This window comes from Petaurus breviceps, unplaced genomic scaffold (genome assembly GCF_028583685.1).
Source record: "Petaurus breviceps papuanus isolate PSGF00001 unplaced genomic scaffold, PetGlider_PUasm1.0 126, whole genome shotgun sequence".
NCBI lineage: Eukaryota > Metazoa > Chordata > Mammalia > Diprotodontia > Petauridae > Petaurus > Petaurus breviceps.
The window spans coordinates 5,056,967-5,068,469 of record NW_027185655.1 but is presented as its reverse complement, the minus strand read 5'-3'; positions in this window follow the sequence as shown (position 1 = coordinate 5,068,469).

The window sequence follows — 11,503 nt, the reverse complement described above, 5'->3', positions numbered from 1 at the left end:
GAAAGAAAGAAAGAAAGAAAGAAAGAAAGAAAGAAAGAAAGAAAGAAGGAAAAAGGAAAGAAGGAAGGAAGGAAGGAAAAGAGGAGAAAAGGGAGGAAAGACAGATAAATTTCACAATGAACTTGAAACATCAAAAAAAATCAACCTATATTTTGATACTAGGTGATTCTAGTGCAAAGTTGATCACAGGTGAGGATAATAATATACTTACAAAAACCATGGCAGGAGTAAGGAATAAAAGAAGGCAAGAATTTATAGACTTCAGAGAGGCCTTGTATAGTTACATCCTGAATATTTTCCTCACCTGTAAAATGGAAATGATAACAGCACCTACCTTCTTCAGTTGTTGTAAGGACCAAATTAGATAATTATTGTAAAGCACTTAGCAAATTGCCTGGTTCACAGCAGGCACTTTATAAATTTTAGCTACTGTTATTGTAAAAGAATTGGTCAACATTGGGCAAGGTGAATACTGAATAATGTCACAAAAAGAAGTTGGCAATATTTTAATAGACATGCCAAATTTGATAAAGATATGATGTGAGTCATTCCTTAAACATCTGCTTAAGTCTGACTACCAACTTGTCAGAGCAAAGCTCATGATTTGTACAAAGCTGGAAATGGGGTGGGGGAAAGATGAGAGGATGAGGCATGCATTTGAAAGAACTCCTTATCTATTAAAACAAATTGTTGAAATGAAAAATGGGCAATGAATGGAAGACACTGATTATAATAATTTCATGCAGAAATTTGGCTAACAAATCAATTACTATAAAAATGAGACCAAAAAAAAGATTTAAAAGTCCCTAAGTCAGCAATCACTAGACTTATTTGCTAAGTGAAAAGAAAGTGGATCCGAAGGCAAAATCAGTTAAAAACTGTTTTTTCCTTTCATAAGTTGGGCAGTTTTCTTAATTGGCCCAAACTGGTAGATGTGAAGTTCTCTTGGGATTTAGCTTCTCTACCACAACTGGTTTCTAGGTGCATAGCATTGGTCCATTAGAGGAGAACCATATGTGCTAATATGCTAATGCTACTGGGCATTATGATCCAAGAATTCTTGTGGATGGGGACTGTTCTGGGTTGGGCCTGACTCACATCAGTTCTCTGGTAATTTCATTTCTATGATGGAACAAAATAGGACACTCCTAAGTCATTCCAGCAATTAAAAAAAAAAAACAAATTTACTTAGCCTTAGCAGGAGAGGGATATTCAAAAAGGAGGGAAATTGAGGACACCTGAAGTTGATTTAGTTCAGCAAAGCTCCATTGCCTACGTTATACATTATGACACACCAGTCAAGTTTCAGAGCTCCTGGGAGTCCTTATAGATTCTTTGTACTTAGGCAATAAAAAAGGTAGGTCAACAGTCTGAGCCAACCCAATCTAAAACCTTTTAAGGAAAAAACTAGCCTAACTTGCATGGGGGGAGAGGTTAGGATATTACTCCTATGACACCAATACTTTGTGTCAGCACTACAGTGATGTCCTTGCCATTAGTTCCTGGCTTAATGACTGCAGTCATTGATTTCTGGGCCTTCCAGTTGTTCAGCTTGGTGCTACAGGTTCACTTGTTGCATTTGACAAGGAAGCTGGAAAAGTTCTACAAGATCATCCATAGTTTTCATTTCTTTTCTACAACTTGAGATAAATGTTTGAATAAAAGAGGGAAAGGAAACTAAAAAGATCCAGGGAGTGAGGGAAAAAGGTAGGCAGATAGGGATGAAGGAGGGAGGGAGGGAGGTAAGGAGGAAGGAAAGGAAAGAAGGAGGAAGGAAATGCTATAAAGTAGATGTAAGTGATATAAAATAAATTATTGACACTATTATTAAGTTGATTTCTAAGTAAGGCCTTTACAATTTCACAAATAGGAAAAGTGTGATATTTTCACGTAGATAATTCATCCACTTGGTATCTCCCTAAAACCTACTTTAGAACTTGAAGGAAGCATGTATTATAACATGCAAATGTGATGGGGGCTGGGGGTGGGGAGGGAATAAAAACTAATTCTGCTTAAACCAGTTGCTTCCTTCATGACAATGTTTTAGGGCATCAGTTGAAAAGGGAGACAACCACAGAGGTTATCCTAAGAACTCAATAGCTGAATCTTTTCATGGGTGACTTGCCTGGCTCTGTATAATAATAACACACTCAATTTCCTCATTGCAGGAGAACTGATCCCTTTGTTGGGGTTTTGCATGGAGCTTTTAAGTGGCATCCAAATCTGTCCAACATGCCATTGACCACATCTGTTTGCCTTTCAAATGCCAGGGCCTATAAAGGAGCCAGAAACTTGAGCAACCTTGCACATAGCGGGGGGTGGAGGGGTGGGGAGGTCTCATTTGACAGCAAACACCCCACCAGCTGAGAAGGTTTTACCCCAAACTGTGCAAAGCAATCTCAAAACAATGTCACTTTGTCCCCTTCTCATGTCTGTCTGGTTCTCAGCTTCTTTAACAAATATTTCACAAGGAAATGACAGTGATAGCCTCATAACTGGGAAGGACCTTAGAAGTCCCACTTTAGGAATTAATTCAATGATGCACTGAACCCAAACTTCTTGCACTTTCTTCTCTTTGCTTAAAGTATCAAGCTGATGTTCTAAGCTTCAGCCATGGATTTGCCTTCAAATCATTTAAGAACTAGTGTTTAAAATCAGTTTCCAAGTCTCTATCTCCATGGACCATGGATTTCCCTGCTGGTTAAATCATTTAGTCAGATTAATGTTTGATTATCACATCAAAGTCATGACTGTGGTCAACTGAACAAAGCTGCTATAGTCTGTCAATTACTTTGTTTGGAATCCCAATATACACTACCAAGTTATCTCTTCTTATGGATTCAGTATATTTTTTTTAATTTTTGAACTCATTGCATTTCTCTTCTTGTTAGTGTTGATAAGTAATGTTACTAATAATATTACTAATGAAGTAACATTAATAAATATTATTAAAAATAAAGTAATATTGCTCACGGATTCATGCAATAAATAAAATTACTAATAAAACAGAATAACAACCCTCAAGTAATAGAATATAGAGGGAAAGATGGAAAGGGATTTGAAACTGACTGCTCCAGTTGCCTGGTAATATGGGAGTGTCCAAAGCTTAAATAGTCAAAAAAAAAATGGGTACTCTGAGAGAGACCTGTCTCTGACAATCAGCTTTCAACATCATCTTTTCTTGAGTCTACAAAGAAACTCATTCTTTTACAAAACAGGAAAATAGGAAAGGGAAAATAAAAAGTTCATCCTCACCACAATGTTGAAATATTCATTAAATAACTACATGCATAGGTTTGTGCATGCAGGCCCCCCATTTTCCTCAATGCATACAGGCCAAATCCATCCACAAGGAGGGATCACTTAAACTGTGCTAATCTTCCAGAAACTAGCTTCCATAAGGAATGTTAGCCACAGGAGTTCTCCACATGTCTGGATGTGTATTTTCTTCTCATTCGTCAAGAAGTCACGTTGGAATGAAGGCAACATCCTCTTACTTAATTCATGCCAGGATGCTATTGTTATGATGCAGCAATCCTGATGAAAATTTGTGAAACATTTCCTCTAAAATAATGGCTGCATCATCTTCTGTACTGCCCTTGGGGTCAAGATCATAGTCAATCCAATTCAATTCAACAAGTGTTTATTAAGCAGTTCTGTTTTCCAGGCATTACATTACATAAGATCAGAGTGATACTAAGTTGAAATTAAAAGCAATCCATGACCACAGGAACCTCATGCTCTATTGGGAGAAAGGACATATGAACAGATAATCTATAGTATATTTATATTTTTCATTGTACATGATATATTTTATTTATAATATATATAAAATAATTTGAGCAAGAAGAATGCAAGAGCACCTCGAGAGGTTCAGGTAATAAGAGGTGATACCCAAGTGAAGAAGCCTCCAAAGAAGCCAAGGATTCCAAGAGGACAAGGGGTAGATAGGTGGCCTATCCAAAGGCACATGAGCTGATATGGGAAACAGAACAGGTGGCTGGAATCAGAATGCCAAAGGCTTTGAAGGCCAAGTCCAAGCCTCCAGCCCCATGTTCCTTAACTAGGAATGCATCTGATGTAGCCGAGCAGCAGCATGATAAAACCTTAGAGTCAGAAGGGCGCTTAGGGGAATCAAGCCAGACCTCTCCTGGTAAGATAAAGGAAAGGAGACCCAGGGAAGACAAAGTGACTTCCAGAGCTGGCTAGAGCAGAGCCTGAGTTATCCTGAGTTCCCAGTCCTGTGGTCCTTCCATTACCACTTTGTCCTTTTTTGACGTCAATCTGAAAGGTTGGGGTGGCTAGGTGGCACAGTGAATAGAGCACTGGCCCTGGAATCAGGAGGACCTGAGTTCAAATCCAGACTCAGACACTTAACAAAAAAACTAGCCTTGTGACCTTGGGCAAGTCACTTAACCCCAATTGCCTTACCTCCTCCTCTCCAAAAAAAAAAAAGCAAAAAAAATTTGAAAGGTTGGCATATTCCAATCATCCAAGCTTCCATTAACAAACTATCATAGAAAAATAAACCATCACAGAGTTCATGATTATGAATTTATAGAAATCTCCTTCAGGCCACTTAGCATTGCAAATGGTACCACTACTTGAGGCAATGAAAGCCCAAAAACAATAATAGTAGCATTTATATGGGCAGCTGGGTGGCACTGCTGGGTCTGGAGTGCAGGCCTGGAGTCAGGAAGACCTAAGTTCAAATGTGACTTTTCGACACTTATTAGCTGTGTGACCCTGGGCAAGTCACTTAACCCTGATTACCTCAGTTTCCTCAACTGTAAAATGAGCTGGAGAAGGAAGTGGCAAATGACTCCAGTATCTTTTAAAAACCACAAATATTTTCTCAAAGAGTTGGACATGACTAAAACTGACTTGGCAACAACAATTTATATAGTACTTTACATGCATTATCTCATCTGATCTCCACAACATTTTCTCCCATTAATATATTATCTATGCACATGTATAACCTATATTAAACTCTTTACTATCTTAGGGCAGGAGGGAGGTGAGAGAGGGAGGGAAAATAATTTCAAAACCAAATGTTTTTAAATGAATGTCAAAAATTGTCTTTACATGTAATTGGGAAAAAATAAAATACAAACAAAACAAGCGAACAAAAATACCTATTTCATCTTTACAACCTACCTGTGAGGTTCTCTTACTTTCCCCATTTTGCAGATAAGGAAACTGAGCCAGAGGGAGGTTAAATGACTTGCCCAGAGTCACATAGCTAATAAGTGTCTGAGGTCAGATTTGAACTCAAGTCTTCCTGACTCCAAGCCCAATGCTCTATTCACTATACCACCTATGTATATTTGAGGTAGTATTTGTTTTTATTTTCTCTAAACTTACTTTTCTTAAAATTTAGGATATATTTGCATATCTTAGTATTCTCAGATTTGGTAAATGAGAAGAAATAAAATATAGTGGAAAGAACATTGATTCTAGTGTCAGACAAGGGGTTCAAATCCTATGCTAATTGCTTACTACCAATGTGACTTTGAGCAAAGCTCTTCTCAACCCTGGGACTCAAGCTTCATATTCACGAAATGGGGAGGTTAGACTAGATAGACTCAGGTTCCCACCAACTCTAATTCTGATCTCAGACCATGTTCTTTTTCTCCAGAGATCATTTAGCCCTTCATTTTACAGATGAGACTAAGGTGCAACACAAGCTTGCTTCTCTGAGTTACTATTACCTCCTCCAAGAAAACCTTATGTTGTATTTTATATCTACTTATATGTATAGCTGTTGTCTTCTCCATAAAACATAAAAGCTCCTTGTAGGCTGACACTCTTTCATTTTTCCCTCTGTAGCAAATAGCAGAAACTTAATAAGTATTCATTGATTATATGGGCAATTCCCCAGAGCTTCTTTCAAGCATTGAAACTCTTTGTGAATTGCCAAGCAAAGACACCTTCCAATGGCCAAGCTTTTGGTCATGAGCATCTGCCTGCAAAGTTATTTAAGCTAATCTTCCAATGCAAAGATTTGGCTGCCAGACTCCCCACTGGAAGCTCTTCCAAACTGATACCACCTGCCAGAGACTGTTCTCTCGAGTAGTTATGAGAATCTCTAGTTACCTCCTCAACATGAGAAGGCGTCAGAGGAGGGCCATGTTTAAATTTATATATGATTTACATAATTTATAAATTTATATACAATATTGATTGTACATAACATATAATATAATAAATATAATATAATTATAATATAATTAATATATTAATCATATAATATAAAGTATAAATATATAATATATTACACATGGCATAAAATTGTATGACAATATTATATACCATATAAATGTATATGACTTACATTATATATATTTATATAATCAAATTTCTATGTTATATAGTCATATATAATATAAATTTGATGTCACATCCTTTATGTAATATATAGATCTCAAACAAAGAAGTGTGGTAGATAAGGTCCTAGAGAAGTCAGCTGCTGGAGATCAAAGATAAGGCACTGACTGGTCCTATATAACTTCAGGAACAGAATAATTCTCAACAGATGAAGTGTTCATACTCTGTAAGGTCATTTCAATTTTCAGAGGAACATGAGTTAGACCAGATGCTATGTTCGTATGAAAGCAACGTCATTTGACGTTGGTTAATGAACACCATAGCATTGTCTTGGCTGTGACCATGGTCATCTCTAGGCTATTCAGTCCCTTTTTTTTTTTTTTTTGCAAAATTTAGTCTCAGTTGTACAGCAAAGATAAAAATAAATAAAGACCTTAGTCACAGCAGAGTCAGTCATAAATCTCTCTTAATATGTGGTTGTTTTGTTAGGAAGTTTCATGAACATGAAGTTCTGAGGACGTCTTTGCTTCAGTGGTTTCAGATCTCAATGATTGCGGCAGGGAGAGAGGGGGAGGAATGGCTAGACCATGGAGGAAAAGGAGAAGAGAGTGGGGGAAAATGCCTGATAAATACAGTACATTTTTCTTTGAGATAATTAATGTAAATATTTTTACTAAATCTAAAAGGATTTTTTGCTAAAACTAAAATCTAAATCTTTTATTAAGCCAATTATTATTGGCTTAATGTATTATTATGTATTATTCCAAATAGTATCTCTGATCAACTCTTATAATGTTAGGTTGCATTCTTCTATACTCCAAAAGGGCCATGGTGGAAAAAAAAAGTACATTTTGATGAGACATGAATAGAGATGATTCCTCATATACATTTGACAGAATATAAGTTTCCTGGGGGGCAGGGACTGTTTCATTTCTCTCTTGCTATGTCCCACACACAGAGTATGAGTAAAGAAAATACATGAGAGAAGAGAAGGTATGGAGAATAGGTGATATTAACACAAAGTTATCAATCATTTTTTGAAATATTTTTATACATTGATGTTATGTAAGAGTGAGTGTAAGCAACAGTTTGATCTTTGTTAAAGATCAGGTTTCTATTCTGGGTTATTCATTGAATTATGCAAGGTATTTTGATATGTGTTTGTAGAATGGGAATTTGCTATCTCTCAGTCAATAAAGGACAATAAATTGATGTATAATTCTCACCACTAAGTCATGTGTGGCCAGGTAGGCTAACTTGCAAGTTAGTAAAGCAACTTGCTTGGTAGAAGGTAAATTTCTGCAACCTGAAAACATTGCACTGGCTCTACCATCTCCTTGTATAGTCTACACCAGAGTGGGGAACCTATAGCTTCTACTCTCAGGGTTGTTGTTGGGTTGAATGAGATAAATATTTTTAAAGTTCTTTGCAAACCTTGAAATACTATATAAATACTATATAAATGCTAGCCATTAACACAATTATGGTAGTCGTAATGTAAAACCTAGCAAAACTCTCCCTTGACTCCTCCTGTTCCAGTATGATCAAACAGAATTAGAAGATGTCATTCAAGTTCACATGAAGCCCAGTAATAAAATAATGGATCAACACTAATTCAAGAGCAATTGAATTCATGCTGCAAATAATCTGAGAATGAGACCATCGATCTGCCTCAGAGTTTGTGCTCAGAAATTCAGAAATCTAGACATCAAAAAAGAGAAATATATTTAAGAGCATGCTAGTCTTAGAAGATGCCCTTTTAAGAAACGAGGAGACCAGGGGTGGTTAGGGGCACAGTAAGTAAAGCTCTGGCCTCAGAGTCAGGAGGACCTGGGTTTGGTTCCAGCCTCAGACTTTTAACACACACACACACACACACACACACACACACACACAAAGTAGCCGTGTAACCTTGAGCAAGTTACTTACCCCCAATTGCCCTCCAAAAGAAAAAAAAATAAACGAGGAGACGTCTTCAGGGCTATGTGCTAAGAGGTGCCATGAAGTCCAGGCAAAACTTCACTGAAACTGGAATGAGCCAACGTGGGATTAAATCTGGTGCTGCTCCTTCCCAACTGTATGACCTCTAAGAAGTCCTATCTCAGTTTCCTTATTTGTAAAATGGGAGTGGGAAATCTTGTCTCTTTGCTTTCTCAAAAGGAGCTAAGAAGTTATTGGCTGGCTATTTTAACTTTTTAAAAGATCTTCTAGGTGGCCAGTTGTCTAAGATTGGGAGACTTCTTTGCTCCCTCAGGTAGATACCGAGCAACATCTGACTTGACAGAGATAAAAGTCCTAGTACCCAAGACCAACAATGGACGATATTTTTTTCTGTGAACCCAAAATATCTGAATCAGTCAATAAGAATTTATTAAGCCTCTACTATGTGCCAGGCTCTGGGAATATAAAAAGAAGACAAGACCATCCCCTTGTTCTTGAAGAGCTCATAATCTAATAGGAGAGGCAACAAAGAAACAGCTAAGTACAAAGGAGCTATCTAGGGTATAAAGAGGACATAATTTACCAAGGGAAGACACAAGAATTAAGAGGGGTTGAGAAAGGCTGCCTGTAGGAGGCATGATTTCAGTAGGGACTTGAAGGAAGCCAGGGAAACTGGAAGGTATGGGGACAGCCAAAGAGAATTCCCTGAACCAAGAGATGCAGCATCTTGTTCCTGGAACTACCAGGAGACCATTGTCACTGCATCTGAGTACACAGTGCATAGAGGGGACTAAATGAAAGATTGCTATTCAGCCACTTTTTTAGTCATGTCTGACTCCCCATAACCCCATTTGGGATTTTCTTGGCAAAGATACTTGAGTGGTTTGCCTTTTCCTTCTCTAGCTTATTTTACACATGAGGAAGCTGAGGCAAACAGGGTTAAGTGACTTGTCCAGGGTCACACAGATAGTAAATATCTGAAGACAACATTGAACTGGGGAAGAAGAGTTTTCCTGACTCCAGACTGGAACTCTACACACTCACCACCTAGCTGCTGAGATGGGGGGAGGGGGGGTACAATGAGTAAAATGTATAAGAAGACTAGAAAGGTGGGGTGGGGTACAAGTTATAAAATACTTTGAATGCCAATAAATTTGATTCTGGAGGTGATGGCAGATCACTGGAGTTTATTGAGTAAATGGGTGACATGGTCAGATCTGTGCTTTAGGAAAATCACTTTAGAGGCTGAATGGACACTGGATTGGAATGGGGAGAGAGAGAGACTTGTGGCAGGCAGACCCACCAGCAGACTATGGCATTCAGAATATGGAAGAGCATTGAACATGTAACAGAAGGTCTGGCTTATTGACAATTTGGCTATTCCTGTTGGAGGAAGACAAGTAAACTTTTTCATTGGTTCCAATATAGCACAAATATAGTAGACTTTTCTGATTACAGATATAAATAATAAAGGCAGGAATGCTCTCTAGGTGGTAGATGCCAGTGGTCTTGCTTCCTTTTTACTTTTTGTTCTAGACAAAAATTAATTTTCCTACCAAACCTGAAAGAATCTCGGAAAATTTCAACCCTAAATCACAGAGTTATATGGCATAAATGACTATGATTTAGCTCCAGACATAGGCTTTTCTTCCAGTAGAATTTTCTCTAGGGGTGGTGGCTCCCAACCTCTAGCTGTGACTAAAGATCTGTCAACCTTCCCTTATTAGGTTACGAAGCATAGGTCTGCCTATTCCATAAGGCAACCCTAGTTAAGAACAGCTGTACCAAGAGAAGGAATAACTCATCTATTTCTATGTAGGTCTAACCAGCACCCATTTGATGCCCCCTAACCCATTAATCCTCAGAAAGAAGTGAGAGGAGGTGGGAGGCATGGGTATATATAGCAGGGGGTAGAGTAATATGTTAATGATGATCTGGAAGGAGCTAAAGGTATGAGAAAGGACGTTCCATTATATTGACTAGTATGGGGCCATTAAGACAAGTGGTAGAAGACTGCACCTCCAATGTGGCAAGAAAACATGTCCCTTCAACAGATGTCAGTATCCTGGGATCAATTTCACTTCATCCTACCAGAGTTATGGCAGTCTGTGGATTCTCACCAACGCTCCAAATTTGGTTCCTTTTACTCCTAGACCGAAGAGCACTGCAATATAATTTCTATGATGTATCATAGGAAGATCCCGTCACATTAAGTGGAAAGAGCTGGAGTCACAGAACTTGAAAAAGTATTATATCCTCATTTCAGAAGCCCGGGTGAAAAGAAAACCATAAAATATTTGACTCATTTGCCACAAAGGCGCTGCTGTCAAGAAATTACTTTTAGCCAACTTCCTTGATAAGAATTTAATTATGACTGTATGTCCCATATCATAATATTCAAGCTTGTCCTTAGAGAAGAAATGAAAAAAATTCATTCCCTACCCACTCACCTCCCTTCTTGGGATTTGACATCTTAAATATCATCTGATTCAATTAGAGCATTGGTTGTTTTTTCTAAACTATTTTTTTCTTTCTTTTTTATTCTTGGTTATATAAGGGTGGTTTATAGGCAAAGGGAAGAATGTATTCATAAAAGAAGATGTAAAAACAAAAGATGCCAAAAGTTTTAACATATTTTGTATTTTCATAAACTTGTCGCAAGATAGTCATGCCAATAACAGCATGACCCGAGGCCATGGTCATTTGTAATAAATTTTCAAACCATCTCCCATTCTTTTTTTCTTGATTACAAAACAGAAAACCTCAGAACTATTAACACTCTTTTTTGTTTTTTAACAAGCACACACAGAGTACCACAAGTAAGGAGTGAGTACTCCTGGTTACTCAATTACATTTCCTGGTCTGTTGAGTCACGGACCTGGCAAGTAACTTTAACACATAAGCAAGTGAGAAAGAAACCACAGCTGAAGGTGAGCTCCCCAAGGCTCAGGTAGGCTTGCAGTCCAATCCCAAGTACAGTGACCCCCTGAGGCATACATAGTCTGCTGCTCAGTCCATCCTCTGATTTTAAGGTGAAGCTCACTTTTCCAATGTTCCAAATCAGCATATATTTATTAATGTCAGGCACTCTGTCAGGGGCTGGGGATACAGTCCTTGCCTTCCATGAGTTTATATTCTACTAACAGGGATGTATAGGGTGTTGAGAAGGACCAGCATGAAGGAAAGAAGGAAGGAAGGAAGGAAGGAAGGAAGGAAGGAAGGAAGGAAGGAA